Source organism: Pleurodeles waltl, chromosome 4_2 (assembly GCF_031143425.1).
Source record: "Pleurodeles waltl isolate 20211129_DDA chromosome 4_2, aPleWal1.hap1.20221129, whole genome shotgun sequence".
NCBI lineage: Eukaryota > Metazoa > Chordata > Amphibia > Caudata > Salamandridae > Pleurodeles > Pleurodeles waltl.
This window is the reverse complement of record NC_090443.1, coordinates 124,585,973-124,606,216: the sequence shown is the minus strand read 5'-3', so window position 1 is coordinate 124,606,216 and position 20,244 is coordinate 124,585,973. Positions and strand designations below refer to the sequence as shown.

At 49.1% G+C, this 20,244-nt stretch overlaps 1 long non-coding RNA gene across 1 annotated transcript in view; it reads left to right on the top strand.

Moving 5' to 3' along the window:
* LOC138294090 (uncharacterized) overlaps nucleotides 1-20,031 on the top strand; it is a 74,262-nt gene extending 54,231 nt beyond the window's left edge. Inside the window, exon 3 of the long non-coding RNA XR_011203176.1 lies at nucleotides 19,664-20,031. This is a non-coding gene — a long non-coding RNA (uncharacterized lncRNA). The remainder of the gene's footprint in view (nucleotides 1-19,663) is intronic.
* The last annotated feature ends 213 nt before the right edge of the window (nucleotides 20,032-20,244 follow it).

The window sequence follows — 20,244 nt, the reverse complement described above, 5'->3', positions numbered from 1 at the left end:
GACGACACCCAGCTGATCCTCTCCCTCACCAGCGACCCGGACGCCGCCAGAGCCAGCCTACACGAAGGGATGAAAGACGTCGCCGAATGGATGAAGAACAGCCGCCTGAAACTGAACTCAGACAAGACGGAGGTCCTCATCCTGGGATCATCACCATCCGCCTGGGACGACTCCTGGTGGCCCCCCGCCCTGGGAGCCACCCCCAAGCCAACGGACCACGCTCGCAACCTAGGCTTCATCCTGGACTCCTCCCTCTCGATGACCAGACAAGTCAACGCCGTCTCATCTTCATGCTTCAACACCCTGCGCATGCTTCGAAAGATCTTCCGGTGGATCCCCACCGAGACCAGGAAGACGGTCACCCAGGCCCTCGTCACCAGTCGGCTGGACTACGGGAACGCCCTCTACGCCGGCACCGCCGCCAAACTCCAGAAGAAACTCCAACGGATCCAGAACGCCTCAGCACGACTCATCCTGGACATCCCCCGACACAGCCACATCTCCGAACACCTGAGAGACCTGCACTGGCTCCCCGTCAACAAAAGAATCACGTTCCGACTCCTCACCCACGCACACTAGGCCCTCCACGACCTGGGCCCCAAGTTCCTCAACAGCCGCCTGACCTTCCACAAGCCCACCCGCCAGCTCCGCTCCGCCAGCCTCGCTCTCGCCACCGTCCCCCGCATCCGCAGAGCCACCGCCGGAGGAAGATCCTTCTCCTACCTGGCAGCCAAGACATGGAACTCCCTCCCCATCCACCTCCGGACAACGCAAGACCATCTCGCCTTCAGGAAGCAACTCAAGACCTGGCTGGTCGAGCAGTAGCGTTTCCCCCCCCACCCCCAGCGCCTTGAGACCCTCCGGGTGAGCAGTGCGCTATACAAATGCCTTTGATTGATTGATTGATTGATACATCGTCACAATTAAAGAAATATACTGTTGACACCATGAGCCAAAATATAACAGTGTATCCAGAGCTTAAATTGTGCCGGTGCTGAGTATTGACAAACTGTCAGTATTGTCACCTATTTGTACACACCTGCACTTATTGATCAGAATCTACCATACAATGGTGCTGGCTACCCTATTTTGTTTTAGCTGAACACAGCCGCAGCGCATTATACATATTAATTTACTTTAAAAAATGTGATAGTACTGGTACATCCAGGCCACCTATATAGATTAATGTGACCTGGAATGGTCTAAAATGCCCCTCGTGCAATATGTTGGTGGTTAGAGCGCTAATGCTGGCACGGGCATTCAGCAGCAGTGGCAGGAGCTGTGGGTGGTCCCAGCTGCAGCGGACTCCTGCGAACTAACTGGGCACTCAACTTTCTTATTTTACAAATGAAGCATTGCGTGTATCCCTACAACAATACGGGGAAGCCTCAGAAAGTGGTTTATAGAGCCTGAAAAGCTGGTCTGGGGAGGTTGGGTTGCAAATTGGATTTTAGGTGCCTAACCAGCGAGCCAAGGTCATGGCAGCTACGACACGCTGACTGTGGAAGACGAGGGCTCGAGACACAGGAGCGCACTGGAGGCGGTGGACACCCGGGGATTGGGAGCCCCAACCACACAGAAGCTCAGGCAGATGCGGAGAGACAGCCCTTGAGAGACACGGAGGGGGAGGAGACACATGGAACAGACGGCAATAGCGAGATACACCGCGGCACCGGGAAGACATGGGAAGATGCTGGAGCCAGTGGAGGTCACCACAGAGGCATGGGGGAATACCTGGGCGACACTGAGAGACACCGGAACCCCTGCATCTGGGACTCCTTGACGGGGAAACCCGCACTCCGAACTGACGTAGTGAAACCCCATCAGTGAGCACCAATGAGCACCGGAGAGACAGTGGCTCAGAAGGAACACAGCAACAGAGGAGACGGACAATAAGGGCGAAGAAGATGTAGACAATGGCGAGAAGCTTACAATGTGGCAACAGCAACATGGGTATGAGGGGATAGATACCCTCTGACGGGGCACTCAAACGGGCTGGGAGACATGGGGCGTAAAGTGCTTTAAATGGGCCGGTACTCTCCGGTACTGAGTACCGGCACTTTTTTATTTTGAGAGGGAGAGTACCGGCACATCTCAAGAAAAACGTAATACTTTTAATTGGAGAGTACCGGCACTTCTCAGAAACAAGCAGGTACTCTGGTATAGAGTACCTGCACTTCTATTTTTCCATTTAAAGCACTGGGAGTAACGAATAGAGGGGAGACGTGAGCATGGGTGGCACAAGAATGCACACACACAAAAAGGAATGCAGAAACACAGACATTGGTCAGCACGGTGGAGGAGCAAGAAACTTCCACATGGGAGACCAAAGTTAAGAATACACAGGAAGACACAAAGAAAGGGACCGCGGTCACGAAGATATATGGGGGGAAAACATCATGGAAAGGTATTCCCAGGTTTTCTTGTAAATTGGCGCCATCTAGTGGTGAGACCTAAGGACTTACTTAATCTTATGAAAGTGTCCTGAGGATATCGACAGAAAACGACTGGGATGTACTGACTGTGATGTAACAGTACCACGTAAGACAATACAGACGCAGGGCACACGTCGAGGGTAGGCGGCGTCCACCCACTATTTCAAAGGGTGGACGCCGTCCGACTTGCCCAGAAGACGAGCCCCACTGAAAAATGCTGAACTCATCTCGGTGTAATTTTCAGACACCCGGGCACATTTAGCAGCGCCTGCACGTTGTCTACGTTCGTTCCAGCCTTGAGGGGCTTTGCTATTTCCTACTTCAGCTGGGAGCATTAAAAAAGGCCAAATTTATCTGGGGCCTCATACCAAGATACAAATGCAATGGAAAGGAAACAGACACGGTAAATGAGATACACATGCACTGTAAGAATGTCAGATGTGTTGGCCTCTCCAGTATTCACACAAATAATTTAAATAGCAGTGTTTTGTCTCATTTCTTTTATAGCGCAACTGATCCAAATGCAGGGTGTCGGTGTGCTATACATTACAAGTACACATCAATACACTAACAATAGCCCATTTCAGTGTGTTAATCAATGTACATTATGTGGTACATAAGCCAGCGAGGGTTACAAGGTGTAGGAGGCACACACGGTCCTTCATAGCTCACTGCACTATATTAAAGGATTAAAATGAATGAACTGAAATTAACAGGATCTCTGTGTCAAAAGCAGTAACCCACTTACCTATCTATATGAAATAAAAATCTGTCATCTGCATGTTACGTGATGTGTTTTGCAGTGGACACGTTAACCTTATATGCTACTTTGAGTCAAAACTGGAACTACACAAAACACAGATCTCTCTAGCAAATGTGCTAACCAACAGAGTTATCTTACCATTACTATTAATATTCCCTGAGGTTTAGTGGGCACACACATTTCTGTGCAGCAGGTGCCTTAACCCCATAAGATATTTTAAGATGCAGCCTTTGCACCCAGTTGAGCAGAGAAGACTCATCATCACGTTTATCCTTGTTGCCTATTTCTTCATGGCAGAGTTTTTTTTTTTTTTAGAAAATAAATGTAGAACGTGGGGCCCATATTTTCTGTCAGATTGTGTCACTTTTTTGGCACAACCCTGATGCAAAATCTACATTGCAATTTACAGTGCCACACAAATCCTGTTTGTGTGGATTTGTAAGAACAAAAACAAAACTAACATTGTGATGCCTCGCGTTACCTTGTGGCAGGTAGGCATTATATGGGTGGTGCATGGGCATTACCGTCAATCCACCCATCTGTTTTCATAATATACACAGTCTTGTGAAGGCAGGCTCACTAGCATTCCCTGGGTCAGCTCTTAGGTCCCAATTCCCTGTTTAAGGATTGTTATTATTCCCCATATTTCACAAGGCAACATTCCAGCTTCTCAATACAGGGTGACAGTCATCACTGTTCATGGCAGCCCCCACCTGGCATACGAGGGTCACGGGCAGCACAAAGGTTTTCTGCTTTCACTTTGTGCAATTCAGCTGCTACATGGACATTTCTTTATTTCTCCTATTTCACATCAAAGGTTAATGCTTTGTCTTTAATTCTTGGTGCACAAAAGTAGAGTGTAGTTGGCAGCAAATGCCACATGAAAGCCAAGTGTTAAGTGAATCCTATATATGACCTAGGTTCTTATTATAGATGGTGCAACCTTACAACCTATTAAATTAAACACAAGAGAACGATTTGCCTAGGATCATACAATTTGATCAACCTGGGAAGCAGAGATTGATCCCAGGTTTTCTGCTTTCACATTGTTCATTTCAGCCACTAAAAGGACATCTATTTCTCCTGTTTTACATCAAAAGTTAATGCTTTGTCTTTAATTCTTGGCACATGATGTTGGAGCGTGGGTGGAAGCAGATGCCACATGCCAGTCAATTTTCATGTGCATCCTATAAATGGCCTATATTCTTATCACACGTCGAACATTATAATTGATTAAATCACCCAAAAGAGTGATATGCCTACCACTCATAGTTAAGCCCCAGTTCAGCTTCCATTTATTGCTGTATGTTTGTGAATGTGCATAAAAATATTTATGTGTGGCACACTCGTCACCATGAACCAATCATTTCATGTTTGGTCAGTACAACAGATTGATGCACCCTTATTTGCCACTTTTAAGAAACGTGTGCTGGCTTATTCTCTCGTTCATGCTGCAGCTGTGCATTTTTCACTTCAAATAAGGCTTGTCTCCATGATCCAAATATTTCACTTTTGTGCACAAGTATCTACATTCATCACACCACACCAAAAAAGGATTTTCAAACATTTGAAAGTATGTGCTTTATTTACAAGTTTCAGTCAATAAATATTGAAGAGCTATTTTCCTTGAAAGGAAGACAAGCTGCTTTTTTTGTAGCTCTGGAATTTAGAGAGTGCTGTGTTGAAGTTTGAGAAGTTGTTACTGTGCTGCGGTATGGCTGGTCTTTGTTCTTTGCCTTTCTCACACCTACCTACTGCAGTGATTGTGCAAATGTTTGTGATGTACTGTATTATAACACAATAACGCAGGGTAGCTTTGTTGTTATGATGCTCTTAGGTCTGGCAGTCTGATCTAATTTAGAGTTATGCTGCGTATGAAATGAATGATCATGTGTGCTTACATAGGTTGGATACTTCAGGATGAGGTTTCAGTGAATGGGCGAGCCCACAGGGCAATTCTGCATCATGTTGGCAGCAGGATGAGGTTACAGTGAATGGGCAAGGCCACAGGTCAGTTCTGCATCATGTTGGCAGTGTAACATGTCTAGGATGTGCAAAGTTCTTATTAGCGAGCATATTCTAGTCAAGATCCTGATACCTGGCCACAGTTTGTGGCGTTTCTAGCTTTACATATATCTCCTCACTTGTTTTCCTTTTCTCTGCAAATTAGTAATATTTCCTTGTGAATGCCAAGATTTTCCTGAAAGTGCTAGTTGGGACTGGAATTGCATAAGTCCTTTTCTTGTGAGTTAAGTTTATCACCATTTCCTTTTCATCTTTGGATACCAGGTGGCTTATACTTATTCTGATGCCGAGCTGATACCCCCTACTGTGAAAATTACAGTCCAATCTTTGATTCTTTGTGTGGGTATATTCTGGTTGTACTGATTGCAGGGTGAACTGCCAGGTTTCATTGGTGAATGTGAGTGGTTTAGATATAATTATGCCAACAATAAGACAATGAGGGGGGTGTGGTCTAACCAACGATGATGGCAAATGCACCGTAAGCTAGCTCCATGCCACCTGCCTGTTTAATCCTGCCATATTAGTGCTTAATTTGAACCAGTGGTTTCCGGTACGGGGCACTGTCACTTATTTTTGAGGGCCGTCACTTATTTTTCTGCCTCAACCATTTACTGTAATCAAAAGACACATCGGGGAAGGACGAAAGAAGAGAAAAACGAAAAAGCTTCACAAAGGGAGAAAGCTGCACGAGTGAGCTGAAGCGGCAGGGAGTAGCTGTAAATGGATTAAAGAAGCCCAAGATGGCTTCAGGATTACGCTTCCTGAGTATTACGTGCTCGCACATTTAATTGCAGCAGCTTTATGTTTCAGAGGAGAGCTTTGGGCACCAGCAGATTTTTATTTCCAAATTAGGCACTGTGCCATTTCCAACTTGCATGGATATTGAAGGGGCTGAGGAAGGACACACCCAGCTGTAGCAACCCCACCTACGCACCATGGAAAGCGGCAGATCGACTGGAGCCCGAAGACAGCTCTGGGGCTGTAGCCGGACCTGTTTGGCAGCAGGGGCTGATCCAGATGGCCCCCACTCTACCTCCACTCAGGACAGGTGAGCGAGAGGATGTGGTCAGGGTGGATTTGTGGGCCCAATTAATACGCCCCAGGTCTGGCCCTGGACCTCCTTGGGCTTTATGTGACACTCTGCTGGGGTCTCCATGACTGGATTGAGGGGTTCCCCCTTCTGGTTTCCCTTGCAGGGAGAGGGCCACAACAGTTACTTGGTGAGATTGGGGGTCCCCAAACATGGACAGACACCTTCAGAAGTCCACTCTTTAGATGGCCCCAAGGGCCATTCGGCAAGTGTGGCACCCCCTCATAACAAGAAGGAGAAGTAGGGCATGCATTCATCTAGGTCCACTGGGTGGGGGTGCATGATTATGAAGGTGACAATTTTGAAGGCTGTGAGATCGCCATGGGCAAAGACAAGGCTCCTTGCCCAGGCAAACAAGGCACCCTAGACAAATTTAAACAGACAGGGGGACCCACCCTACAGATTCAACAAGCACAAGAGATTCCTTGGAGTATTGCAACAACCTCATTAGTAGAGGGAGGCATAACTGTGGACAGCACCAGGATCCTCCAATCCATTGACCACTCCCAAGATGCCTTGGAGACCAAAATTGGGGTAGTCGGGAGGACGCCTCGCTGCACCAACAGGTAGCAGACAGCATCTCGGAGGCTGAGACGTGCCTCTCAGGGTTGGAGGACACAGTGGCAGGGATGGAAAGCACCATCACCCGGCTGGCCGCGGTCTTGAGAAGCTGGCAGCGGGAAGGATGCAGAGGGCAGGGCCAGATGTATCAACATTCAGATCATCGTTTTTTCTCAGGGGTGTGAAGGCACCTCTTCAGAGTGATTCTTGAGCAATTGGAAGCACTCCCGACAGACTGGCCATCCCCCTGCTTTACCATTGAGCGAGCCCACAGGGCCTTGAAGCCAAAGCCTCCATCTGTGCACCAACTAGGAACCTCGTAGTCTAATTCTTAAAATACCAACAGAGATGTTATCCCTAGACACGCTCAATTGCATGACCCACTCCTGTACCAATCATACCAAATCATGATATTCCTGGATTACACAAAAATAGTACAACAGTAAAGGAAGTCTTTTGTTGAGGCTAAAAAGAAGTGAGGAATCTAAACATACAAAATATGCTTCTCTTTCACACAAAATTTATAGTCATCTATGAGCCACAAAATGTTTTCTTCGAATCACAAAAGATGGGTTTTGCTGGATGGAAAAGAGGTTCAGGTCTTGCTCGCAGGCCCCAAAGCCTTTTGGTGCTTCTACTTCCATGGACAAAGGCTTAAGTGGCTCAACGAGGGGGGCCTACACGACGAGGGCATGACAGACCCCAGTCTTGCTCCTCAAGGTAGTCCATTAGATCGACAGCTGAGCCCAAGGAGGCGAACTGCAGCAGGACTCATCGGGACCTGCAGACAGCGACAGGCGAGATACCTCTTCAGAACAAGTAGCAAACCAACATAGGAGAGTCCCTCACAAGGGTTGAATACTAGCCAATATCTCAGTCTGGACTCCTTCTCTGCTGCTAGAACCAGGGGGCCCCACCTTTCATAAAAGACTATAAGGCACCACAAGCCCTTGGGGCTTTACACTCCGACTCGAGGCGGGCAGTTGGTGAATGACACAGCTGCCCCATCTCTTCTTTTTCAGGGTGATTGTGGCCTACCCACAGAATGCTGAGGACGTTGCTCCAGTGCTGTGTCACAGCAATTGAGATCCTTTTGTTAGAAATAGGAAAAGTTGGGTGATGACCCTATGGCTGCCTGGTTGGCACCCATCACTGGGCGATCCTGTGACAGATGCTGCATGTTTAGGAAGTTTAGGGGAGGGGGGAGAACACTGTTCTGGTTGTTTTCGGAAATGTTTGTGCATTTTGTTTTTCTATGCACCAACTCAATCCCCTGAAACGACCGTCCCTCCCATGACCTAGACCTAGACATTCCTGAAATTCTAGACATTCCATGGCTGTTGTAAATAATATGCGCCTTTACAACTCCTTTTCGGGGAGACATGACCTTGGTAAACATCTATGCCTCCCACCCCCAAGAGGCTCCTCCCTTGAGGGTCTTACGATGCAGCTGGTGGACCTCCTGGAGGGGCTACTGGTGATGGGGGGCAACTGGAATTGGGTGTGGACGAGGCTAGAGACAGACTCTGGACGAGGGCAGCCAAGAGCAGCAGCGGCCTGTCACCCGCAACCATCCCCTGATTAACCCATTTCTGTCAGCCACAGGACTTTCAGATGTGTGGTATTCGCTTCACCTGCAAGAGAGGGGGTACACATTCTTTTGGGGGGCTGATCAAACCTTTTCCTGTTTAAATTACTTTTTTTCTGCCCAGTCAGAGGTTCATAGAGGGATGACTACTCAAATCCATGACCGAAGCCTCTCAGATCATTCCCCAGTGGGCATCCATATACAAACCAAACAGGCAAGACCCCCAATATGGTAAAGACTGGTGACTTAGGGACTGATTTAGAGTTTGGCATAGGGGTTACTCAATCACTACGGTGACGGATATCCCGTCTGCTGTCATATAAATCCCATAGGATATAATGGGATTTATATTTCGGCAGACTTGATATCCGTCACCGTTGTTCCAACCTCTAAATCAGGCCCTTAGTCGCTCCGGGAGGTAACCTGCAGAACCCACACTGTAGAGGCTATAGAAGGCTACTTTTCTCAAAATCACGGCTTGGTGGACTCCCAAGGTACCTTATGGGGCACCTTCAAGGCGACCCTCGGGGGGACCTTATAGGTTTCTCCACAAACAAAAACATATGCACTGGTGCATAATAAATGACTTGCCGGAGGAGCTCTGGATGCTGGAGGACCATTGCCACAAGAACCCAGACCCAACACTGCATAGGAACATAACCCACCCATCTTACACTCTGACACATGTTACTAGAGGAGGTCAAAAAACCTTGGTTCACCTCGCAAGCACGGTTGTACCAATGGGGAGAGAAATCAACAGGATCCTTCACCAATTATCCCATAACATACAGCACCAGACGTGATCTGATACCACAATTCAATAGATTGCTCCCACATTATAGGGGACTGGCATATTGCAGGCCATTTTGAGCAGTCTTACACTGCCCTATATGCTAAGCAGGACATGCTATTATGCACCACGATAGAATGTTTTTTTTTTTTTATAAATAATTTTTTATTGGTTTTGCAATAGAGCAAGGTAATACAAAACAAGCAAAACAATTATATACATAAATACCAAGGCGCCAATGGGCACCAAACAGTGGTCAAATCCAATGCCCCAGACAACACCCTGAATGGATAGATTGTACACGTCAATGTCAGCGTGTCACGTGTGTGTCTCATTTCCCTCCAGAGGAGTTGGAGGAATGTGTGTGGATTCTTCCTCTCATTGTGTCAGTCTGCGGCATAGGGGGTTAAGTTGTCATGCCCTCCCACTTCCCCCAGATCTTGTTATATTTATTCAGGCACCCTCTAGCCTCATATACGAGCTTTTCACATTGGGCACACCAATCCATCCCCCTCCTCCATTTGGTCAGGGCCGGTGCGTTAGTGGCTTTCCAGTCCGCCACAATATCTCTTTTGGCCACTAGGCATGCCACCCCTAGCAAGGTTCGCTCTGCTCTGCGTAATCCCGAATCTCCCATAACCCCTAATAGGGATGTCAATGGTGTCAGCTCCATGTCCACTTGCAGGGTCAATGAGATCTCTCGCGAGATCATCTTCCAATAAGTATTAATAATCGAGCATGACCACACCATGTGGAAAAAATCAGCGTCTGGGCTCATACATCGGGGACAGTCAGCTGTAGGCCGGAGCCCCGCCCTGTGCATTTTGGAGGGTGTAAGGTAGGCAGTATGAAGATAATAAGTCTGTATTATTCGGAGACGTGTCGCCATGGTCAGGGCGTGGGGAGCTGCCAATGCCTCAGTCCAGTCCTCCTCTTCCACAGGGCCCACCCATCCCTCCCATTTCCGACGAAGTTCCTCCAAGGAGCAGGCAGTGGAAGTGATTAATGTGCGATATACCTGGGAAACGCCTCCCCTACCCAGATTCCCCATCAGAGCCCTTCTCTCCATAGGGCTGCTTACGGGTATGCTGTCCCCTGTTTGGACCTGCGTCAGAAGGGCATGTCGTACTTGGAGATACTTGTGGAATTGTGTCCTATTTAGTGCAAAGGTTTCTTGGAGATCCTCGAAGGAACGCATATGCGTGCCCTCCCATACATCACCCAGTGTAGAGATGCCTATATTATCCCATTTCTGGAATCCCTCAAGACCCGCCACCTCTCCCAAGCATGTCCCATGCCACAGTGGGGTCTGCTGAGTAGGGCGCCCCCACCATCCTGAAATCTTTTGAGCCGTCCACCATCCCTGAAGCACCACCCCTGTCACCCCAGGAGTCCCACGTGTGATCGGACCGCCATACAGGGCGTCAAAGATCTTGGGGTAGCTCAGTGTCTGAAGTTCCAGTCGGTACGCCGGGTCTGTCCACCCCCCCCAACCAGTCGTTGATCACAAGTAGTTGCATCAGCAGGTGGTAGTAAAGGACATTAGACATTCCCAGGCCCCTTTCGTAGACGTCTCTCTGGCAGGTTTTAAGCGCTAGCCGGGGACGGGTACCACTCCACAGAAATTGGCGTGCTAGCGAGTCCATTTCTCTAAACCATTTCATGGGGATGGGGTTTGGATAATTTTGGAGGAGGTAGAGAAGCCTGGGAAGGACCATCATCTTATAGAGTGCGATTCTTCCAAGCAAGTTAAGGGGGAGGTCCTTCCACCGTTGAAGATCGTCTTTGATTCTTCTGGTTAAAGGCGTGACGTTGAGCTCCCATGTTAATTCAGGGAGCGTTGCGACATGCACCCCCAGGTATTTAAAGCTATTCCTCCGCACTGGTATACTTTGTTGCCAGTCTATACAGTCTCTAGATTGATGGAGCGGAACCAACAGGGATTTTTTGGGGTTTAGGGCGAGACCCGAAGCCTCCGAGAAGATGTCTAGAATTTGCATGATACGGGGGCCGCTCCTGGCCGGGTTAGCTATGTATAGTAGGACATCTTCCGCATATAGTGCCACACGGTCTTCTGGACACACGGGCCAAGACCAGCCCTCCATCAGAGGGTCCTCTCGAAATAACTTCGCCAGGGGTTCTATTATTAATGCAAAGAGTAAGGGGGATAGCGGGCATCCTTGTCGGGTGCCACGGCCAATCGGGAACACACTCGAGACCACTCCGTTTACTTGGACCTGAGCCGTTGGATTAGAGTAGAGCAGTCCCACAAGGCCTCGGAACTTGGGTCCAAGTCCATTTTTTTTTAATACTTGTTCAAGATAGGACCAATCCACTGTATCAAAGGCCTTCTCAAAATCAAGTAGGAGCAGTGCCAGAGGGGTGTGTGACAGGATTTTATGGTGTGCTAAGGCGAGATGTAGTCGCCTAATGCAGTGCCTGGTGCTCCGCGTAGGCATGAAGCCGCATTGGTCAGGGTGCACCAAGGCGAGCATTGCCTCTTTTAATCTAGTGGCGAGGATTGAAGCTAACACCTTGATCTCAGTGTTGAGGAGGGAGATAGGTCGGTAAGCCGAGCAGTTTGGCGATGGGGGTTGGGTCTTTGGGATTACTACTATTGTAGCTAGGTCAATCCCTGAAAGGAAGTGACCTTTCTGCTCTGCTTCTTTATACATCTCAAGTAAGTGCGGGCCAAAATATCACTACATTTCCTATACAGTTCCGCAGGAAACCCATCTGGTCCTGGTGTCTTGCCTGAAGCCAGACTGGCAATCGCATTCGTTACTTCTGTGAGATCAAGTGCCTCGTCTAGCCTGTCCTTGGTCGCCTGAGAAACTCTGGCGAGTGTTATGTCATTCAAGAGGGGGGAAGCTTTTTCAACAGTAGGCCGGGGGTGCTCTGCATACAGGCGTGCATAATAGGAAGCAAAACCCTGTGCAATCTCGATGGGTGTCTTGAGAAGGGTGCCTGTATCATCTCTAATTTCGGGAATGATTCTGTTAACTAAAGGCCGGGTGGCCAACCAGTGTAAGAGCTTCCCATTTTTGTCTCCCCAGCCATATACTCGGGCGGATGATGCCCTCCACATATGCTTCGCTGACTCAAGTGCTAAGTGTTTGATTTCTTCTCGGACCCTGGTGAGCTGCCTCAATGCGGAGACTTCGGATAAGGCCGTTTGTTGGCGTTCCAGTTTTAACGCTTCAGCTTCTAACTCGGACACTCGTGAGTCACGGGTGCGCTCACGTGCGCGCAGGAGGCACTTAGCATGTCCTCTTAAGGTAGCCTTGTAGGCAGCCCATAGTGTGCCTGACGACTGGACCGTTCCCCCGTTCAGTTAAAGTACTGCGTGACACGATCCCTAATCTCGAGGGTATAATCATCATCCTGTAAGAGCCATGCATTTAGGCGCCATACCGGGCGTCTAGTGAGATCTACTCCGCCCAGTCGGACTCGCACCGGTGCGTGGTCCGACACCCCTCGAGGCAGTATCTCTGCCCCCGTGACACCGGTGAAGTCCATGGCCGGCATAAATACTAGATCAATTCTAGAATGTGTCCGGTGGGCAGCAGATGTGTGCGTATATTGACGCTCCATAGGGTGGCAGGTTCTCCACACTTCACATAGGCCAAGGCTATCTGCCCATCCCTTGAGGCCTGCGGCTCGGGTGGACCTGCCCGCAGTGACATCTCCTGACACATCTAATCTGGGGTCTAGAACCGCGTTAAAGTCCCCTCCTACTATTGTGGTTCCTTGGGGGAGTCCCGCTACCACCTGCCGAAGTGAAAGTAGAAAGGCGTCAAATCCCGCTGGGGGGGGCATACACGCACACAAGATTCAGTGTCACGCCACGAAGTAGCCCTGAGACTACTACAAATCTGCCTTGCGGATCGGATCTCGTAGATGTAACCACCATGGGTAGTGAGCGGTGGAGCAGGATAGCTACCCCCCTGGATCCCCTAGAGAAGCCTGCGTGGTAGACCCTATAAAATCCTCCTCGAGCCAGCATAGGGCATTTAGTTCCCAGAAGGTGGGTTTCCTGCAGTAGGGCCACCAAGGGGGAATATCTACGGAGAGTGTTAATTACTGCGGATCTTTTGATCTTATCTAGCAGCCCGTTCACATTCCATGAGATGATTTGTGTCAATGGGGACCAGGCGTGAGTTGCGTAGGAGTCTTACGGTGTTGGGTGTCAGTCAGTGGACAAAGGAATGATCAGTTAAAACTTAACAGTGCAATACTCAAAATATATCTATCTAACCCTAACTTAACCTTTTTCCCCCAAAACCGCCCCCCTCCCCATACTCCCACCCAGGAAGCATCTGTCGCCCTAACAATCAACCAGAACAAGACAGCCATAGGGGCTGCCATAGGAGTGGAGTGGTGGACCCCTCCATTAGGTCGGATCATTTACAACTATTCACGAAAAGTCAAGCCATACTTTACAAGTCTTAGGGAGAGCCCATATCCCCGGTGCAGCCCATCACGGATTTCCTCAAGATGGACCGGGCTCTCTGGTCCCCCTCACGCACTCCGTTCGGGGTTCCGTGTAACATGTCAGCCAAGCGCCGGGGATTGACTCAGGCGGTCATCGTCTCCGGTCTGCGTCTGAATCCGTCCCTCTGGAGACTCAACAGGCAACCCTCCTTTCTGTGAGCCAGCCTCTCCCACCATCTCTCCACCTATGGGGGCATCCGAGTTTCCTCGTCTTCCTCTCCGAGATCTAGTGCGTTTACGGCCCCTCCAGGGCCACCCAGCGGGGGGGGATCCGCCCGGGAGGGCTCCCCCCTCCGTGCCGCGGGCCCTTTTCGAGCCCCAACGCCCTCCTCAGTTAGCCAGTCCCATGCCTCTTCCGGGGAGTCGAAGAAGTACGCCTTACCCGCCATAATGACTTTAAGTCTCGCAGGAAAGAGGAGCATGTACGAAAGTTGCATCGCCCTAAGTTTTTGTTTAACTTGCTCATATGAGCGGCGACGGGCCTGGACCTCCCGGGTGTAGTCTGGGAACACTAAGATTTTGTGGTTTTCCCACTGAAGATTTTCGGCGCGCCTTGCCTCTTTGAGGATATTGTCACAGTCTCTAAAGTTGAGGATTCGGGCAATCATCGGGCATTTTGGACCGCCCGGAGGGGGGCGTGGGGCAAGGGCCCTGTGAGCACGTTCCACTGCAAACCAGGGTGAAGGAGTTTGGTCTGGCATCCAATTTTTGATCCACTGCTCTAAAAATTCTGTGGCTTTATCTTCCTCCGAGCCTTCCGGGAATCCTACAAAACGTAGGTTGTTTCGTCTCGATCGGTTTTCTGCATCTTCCGCCCGGCGATGTAGTTCGGATGTTCGAGTCTGTAACTGGGCCACCTTGGTCCTAAGGTCAGCTAGTTCGTCCTCGTTGTGGGAGACTCGGCCCTCCACTTCAGTGATACGATTTACCGCATTTCTGAGGTCCTGCCTGATGAGGCCCATGTCCTCACGCACTTCCCCGATTTTAGTCTCCACAGCTGTTTGCGATGATTGAATTGCCAGGAGGATGGCATTCACTCCGTCTGATGCTGGGCCTCCCGCGGCTGTCTCTCCGTCTCCTCTATGGCCTGTTGATGTTGTAAATTGATCAATCTTTTGCTGAGAGGATGGGGGATGTTTACTCGCTCTATCCTTCCCCATTTTGTCTCGGGGGGAGGGGATGGAGTATCTAATTCGAATTATGCAGCTCTTCCGTCCAAATTCTGCACCCTAGGCACACCCACAGGGAAGGTCCCAGAGGAGGACCATCGGTTGGGTCTCATCAGGGCGCGTCGGCGATAGATGTCGCAGTCCCCTCCCCGGGACTTGGTGGCCTCCGGTCAGCCACGTGTTGCTGGTCTGCCAAGTGGCTGGTTTCTCCCCGTTCCAGGTCCTGTCAGACGACTTCGGGAAGCCGCGGGGCACAATGATCCCCTGGAGGCTTCAGCACGTCTTTAGTAGGTTCCCATCTCCGGGGTCTGTTGGCGTGCTTTATCAGTGTTATGGCCGTGGGATGGGAACAGGTCTCCGGGGAGTCTCTTTAAAATTGAAGATTGGGAATCGCGGGGGCACAGCCCTGTTGCCCAAATCTGCTGCACCCTTTTGAGTTCCTATTGCGTTGTTTATTTGGGGGGGGGGGGCCTGGATCTCTCTTCTCCCTTCCTCCTCTCTTTGTCTTTCTTCCAGGAGGGGGCAGCTACGTTCTTGGGCGGCCGGACCCGGGGGCCGAGGGCCACTCACTTCACCCCGGTCGCCCGGGATCAGCGGACAGGAGTGCGGCCGCATCGCACAGCTGCGCCCTACCCGGCTCAAGCGAGGTAGCACCCACCGTACGGCTCACCTTTTCAGCGCTGGCATCATTGCGTTCATTTCACCAGGGCGGGGTACATCGAGCCGGCCGCGTCGCCTCTTCTCCTGCGGGGGCTCCAGATTACAGGGCCAGTTCCAGGCGCCCTCTGTAGAACGCGCGGCTCGCTCGCCCGCAGCAGTCTTCCTAGCGGGCCGGCTCCTGTCCCGGGGCCCGGGCGCGCCTGTCTGAATCAGACGGGGGAGCCCCCGTCCCAGGGCTCACCCTCTCCGGGCTTCCCCTCTGACCCCCGAGCCCGGCGCCACGGATTCCGAGTCTCCGAGGACCAACGAGGGACGCCGGCCGCGTCGCTCCTTTATCCGCCGGGGGCCCCAGGTCACAGTCCGCTCCAGGCACTTCAGCGCCGCACACGACACTCACATCGGAGGCGGCCCCGTCAGCGGGCGGGCCCCGATCTCCGGGCTCGCCGAGACGCCGTCAGCCCAGCCGCCATCTTGGGAGACCTATAGATCCGGTCGCGGCCAGCGTTCACGGCTCGGGCCGTGCCGTGCCGACACCGGTGCCGGAGGTCTCTCCGAGGTCTGGGAGCTCGCGGGAACGGCTAGGGCAGCATAGTAAACTTCCTGGTGGCAGCTTCTTAGGGCGGATGACGGAGGGGTCCAGAGCACTATCAGAGTGCAACTGCCATCTTGACGCCCGAAGCCACGCCTCGCACTTCCAGAATTTAGCCAGTTGGAGGTTAAGCTAACACCCACAAGGTAACGATACTCAATCATACACTGGTACACCACACGCCAGACCCATTCACGGCTGTCTCCTAGGTTTGGAAGCAGGACATTGAAATCCTCACAGATGAGGACTGGGCAGAAGCCAGAGAGGCCCCCTTTCACTTGGCAATCTCGACCAGGCTCCGCCTAACAAAACTGAAATACCTACATAGGGGTTACCCCATGAGGTGTAAGCTGAGGAGGATGCAAGTGATACCCTCCCTGAAGTACCTCAGCTGTCGGGCCCAGGAGGGGAATTTTCTTAAAGCAATGTGGAGCTATCCCCCAATACATTTGTATTGGGGCTGGATCCTCTCATGCATGGGGTTGGTGCTGGGATGGTCTATCCTGGCAGATCCCAAACTAGTCCAACCTACATATTCGCTCTGAGGTCGATGGCTCCAGCTTCAACCTGACATTACTGTGGTTTGGGCTTTTGGTGTTCAAACAAGACATCACTAAGTACTAGAGAGCAGACCACACCCCTCCCTCAAAGGATAGTGGAAAGGGATGGATTATTGTGTGAACATGGAGAAACCAGTATATAAGGCCACAGGCTGCCCTCATAAACATGGAGGGGATGGGTGGATTATCAAGGCATTCATATCGCATCAGGAACATCCAGGGTGGTGCTGTTAGACAGGGAGATTTGAATGTACGAGGCATGAACACGTCCCACAGGGCAAGAACACTCAGGACCTGTAGGTTGGTCCAAGGGAAGGGAGGGGGAGGGTGGAGGGGAGAGAGTCTGAGGAAGGGCAGGGAGGGGGAGAGGGGAGTTTGCACGTTGTTCTTTTTGTTCTCCTTATTGTTTTGGGGCCATGGCTCAATTGTTGCATTGTACCGTTCGGTATGATGACCCTCAAGTACAAAACCCAATAAAATATGTTATAAAAAACAATAAGAACATGAGATTTATGCTGCTAAAATGGAGGTGAAATTCTGGGGGGCACTGAGCAATTTGTAAAAACGAAAATGCACAGCCCCAAACATTTTCTTAGGGACCCAGTGCTGAATGCCAGGGTTGCCATATTTTTTTTTCGTTCACTACCCTACACTTGCTTATTCTTGCAGGTTCTTTTTTTATCCGTTTTCTACCTTCATTATTGTTTTCCAATTTCTCTTTTTCCTTTCTTCACTTTCTATCTTTTTCTCTTGCTTTGGGTCATGGCCTGTTGGTGATAATGAGCCACAATCTCTTAAAATGAGTGCAGGTGCCCACCAAAGACACATTACGTTGTGGGTAGGGATGAGTAAGCATACTTCATATAGGAGAGCGGTCTCACCTCTGGAAAGCTCAGGCAGTTAAAGCAATCACATCTATGTGAAAATGTGCTGTATGTGGAATATTATGCTTGGTGGAGTCGGCAGACAGTGGAATTAGTTTGTTTCATCCTTTGGTGAAGGAAGCTTTACGCTGACAAAAGGCAACATTGTTTTATATGTAGCTGACAAAAATGTGCATCTTCTGCCTGATTCAGAAGTATTTGCTATATACTTCTTGTCCCTTAGCTTCATAATCCATTTTACAAATCTCTGCAAGCATACTGGATGATTTTGAAACATTGCAAGAATGGAGCTCACTTTGTGTCCCATGCCTTTGGGCACTGATCTGTCTGACAAGTATCTTCATCATTCTCTGCAGTTGCTAGGGTCTCCCGCCTGTCATTATACCTACCTCATATATTTAGGTGTTCCCATTTCAACTTTGCAGATCCATTTACATCAAATTTCCACAGTGGTGAAAATTTGAGGTGGCCTTGCTACGATTCAAACAAATCTGCATGCTATGCAAAGGTCTCTGCAGTAGTAGGAGGCATTTAACTCAAACACCTCAATGATCAGTTCACCACTTTGCCCAATATTTTACTTTATACATTTAATCCTTTTAGAGATTTAAAAAAAACCCATAATATTTCATATTATTTTTTTACTGATACCAAACACTTGATACTTGGAAGTAAAAAATGTATTTCTGCATTATATTACTACTTTTCCTTAGAACATTTTCAGGTGTGAGGTCATAGCTGAAGGAGTCATGCCGTAACAGCATGCTTAAACAACTTATGTAAGCTCGACAAATGCTGGCTGCCCATGTACTTAAGGTCACTGGCAACACTAATGGCTGCAGAAACACCATATGAGCAGGTCCCACAAAGAAATGCACAAGACAGTCGTTTTGACCATGCGTTATTTGTGTTAGTGTTGGACCTGTGCAGACAATTGTATTTTGATTATAAACTCATATCAGAAGGTTTCAAAGCTATATTGACATTGGTGGGAATGAGATTACAGAACAACTGCAACCTATTTTGAGGGCAATGAACACACTACTCGTCACTTCAAGTGACCACGAAAGAGGTTTCGGCACCACAAACTTGATAATGTTGCCCTTACAAAGCTGTCTTGGTATCACAAATCTTTCTCACTGTTCATAGATCTGACTGGCCCTCCACCTACTCTTTGGAAACCATTGCCTTATGTTACCAGATGGCTGACTGATCAACACCATGTACATGATAATTAGTTTAGGAAGGTCGATCCTACTGTTCATCACAAGAAAAGATACCATACGTGGAGGGTTTTTCAAAGTGAGTTTGTTACCCCCATGTCAGGGATTCAATGATATAATAGATCTCAATAATTAATATTGGTTAAATAGCCTGCACCAATATAGCCTGGCCCAGAATGTCTAAATTCATATATATGCAAAATATCCTGTTATAACTGTCTTTTTCAGAAGGAATATTGTTTGCCATGCTCAGAATAGCAAATGCAATATGCAATGTAGATTTTTCTGATGGTGGTTAAAGGGTGCTAAAATTGTCAGTGTATTAAATGGTGGTATGTTAGGTAGGTTAATGATTTTATTGTTTTGATACTCACAATTGCAGTTTCTACAATTTTATATACAATGCATGAACTGTGCTTTGTTCTCTGTGCCACGTTTAGCATGCCAGCTTGTAGCACTTAGTGGCTTGTCTACAGTATCTACTCAGACAGCAAACGTTATCCTCATTTGGGCTGTTAATTCCTTTACGCAGGGAACTCACTCAAGTCACAGTCTTGAGTACTGATCATCTTTCATTTGCTAAATCTTGTAGTGTGCATAAATGTAATCATGATAGACCTGCTGAACATATGTGTGAGGTTTAAGATCTGATTTCAATTCTTGTGATGTCACTTCCTGTTAGGTTGTGGGTTGTGATGTCACTGTGAGGTCATGGGTTGTGATGCCACTTCCTGTGATGGCATGAGCAATGTCACACACCGTAATGTCACGTGCTGCGATGTCACCTGCATACTGCCAAGCTTATTTATTCCCCTTCAACTTTTTTTTAAAGGACTTGTGCCCTGGAGAGACTTGTAGAGACTTGGAAAGAAGGAGACACAGGACTGCACACGGGAGATGTGGCATCAGTGGATGAGCAAGAGGAGAGATCTGGGGACACATAAGGAGTTACAGGAATATATTGTAGAAACTCAGACGCTGTTAAAGCCAGTGGAGTCACGGACAAGGGGAGGCAAGGATGTTGATAGACACTGACAATGCAACCGGCCAACATATGTCTGTTTACAAAAAACCTCACTTGTTAGGTTTTCTAGCTTTTTTTACAGTGTGCATGTGCCAGTAGTGTGGCATCTAGGCCCAGTTCTAGTGGGTGGGCCGGGCCCACCCAAACATGACCCTTGGCCCTCCTTGTGATGGCATTAAAGACAATAAAAATGCATATACATACTAAATAAAACATTCCTCCATATCCATGGCTGAACATTGTTTTTCTACCTCCTATTACTCTTCCTTCCTAGAGGAAAGAAGTTAATCCTAATACAGATACACCTTTACTGAACCCTGCAGCTGCTGCCTTATTAGATTGTGCCGTGAGGCAGAGATCGACTTTAAAGTTCCAAGCCAGTAAGAGAA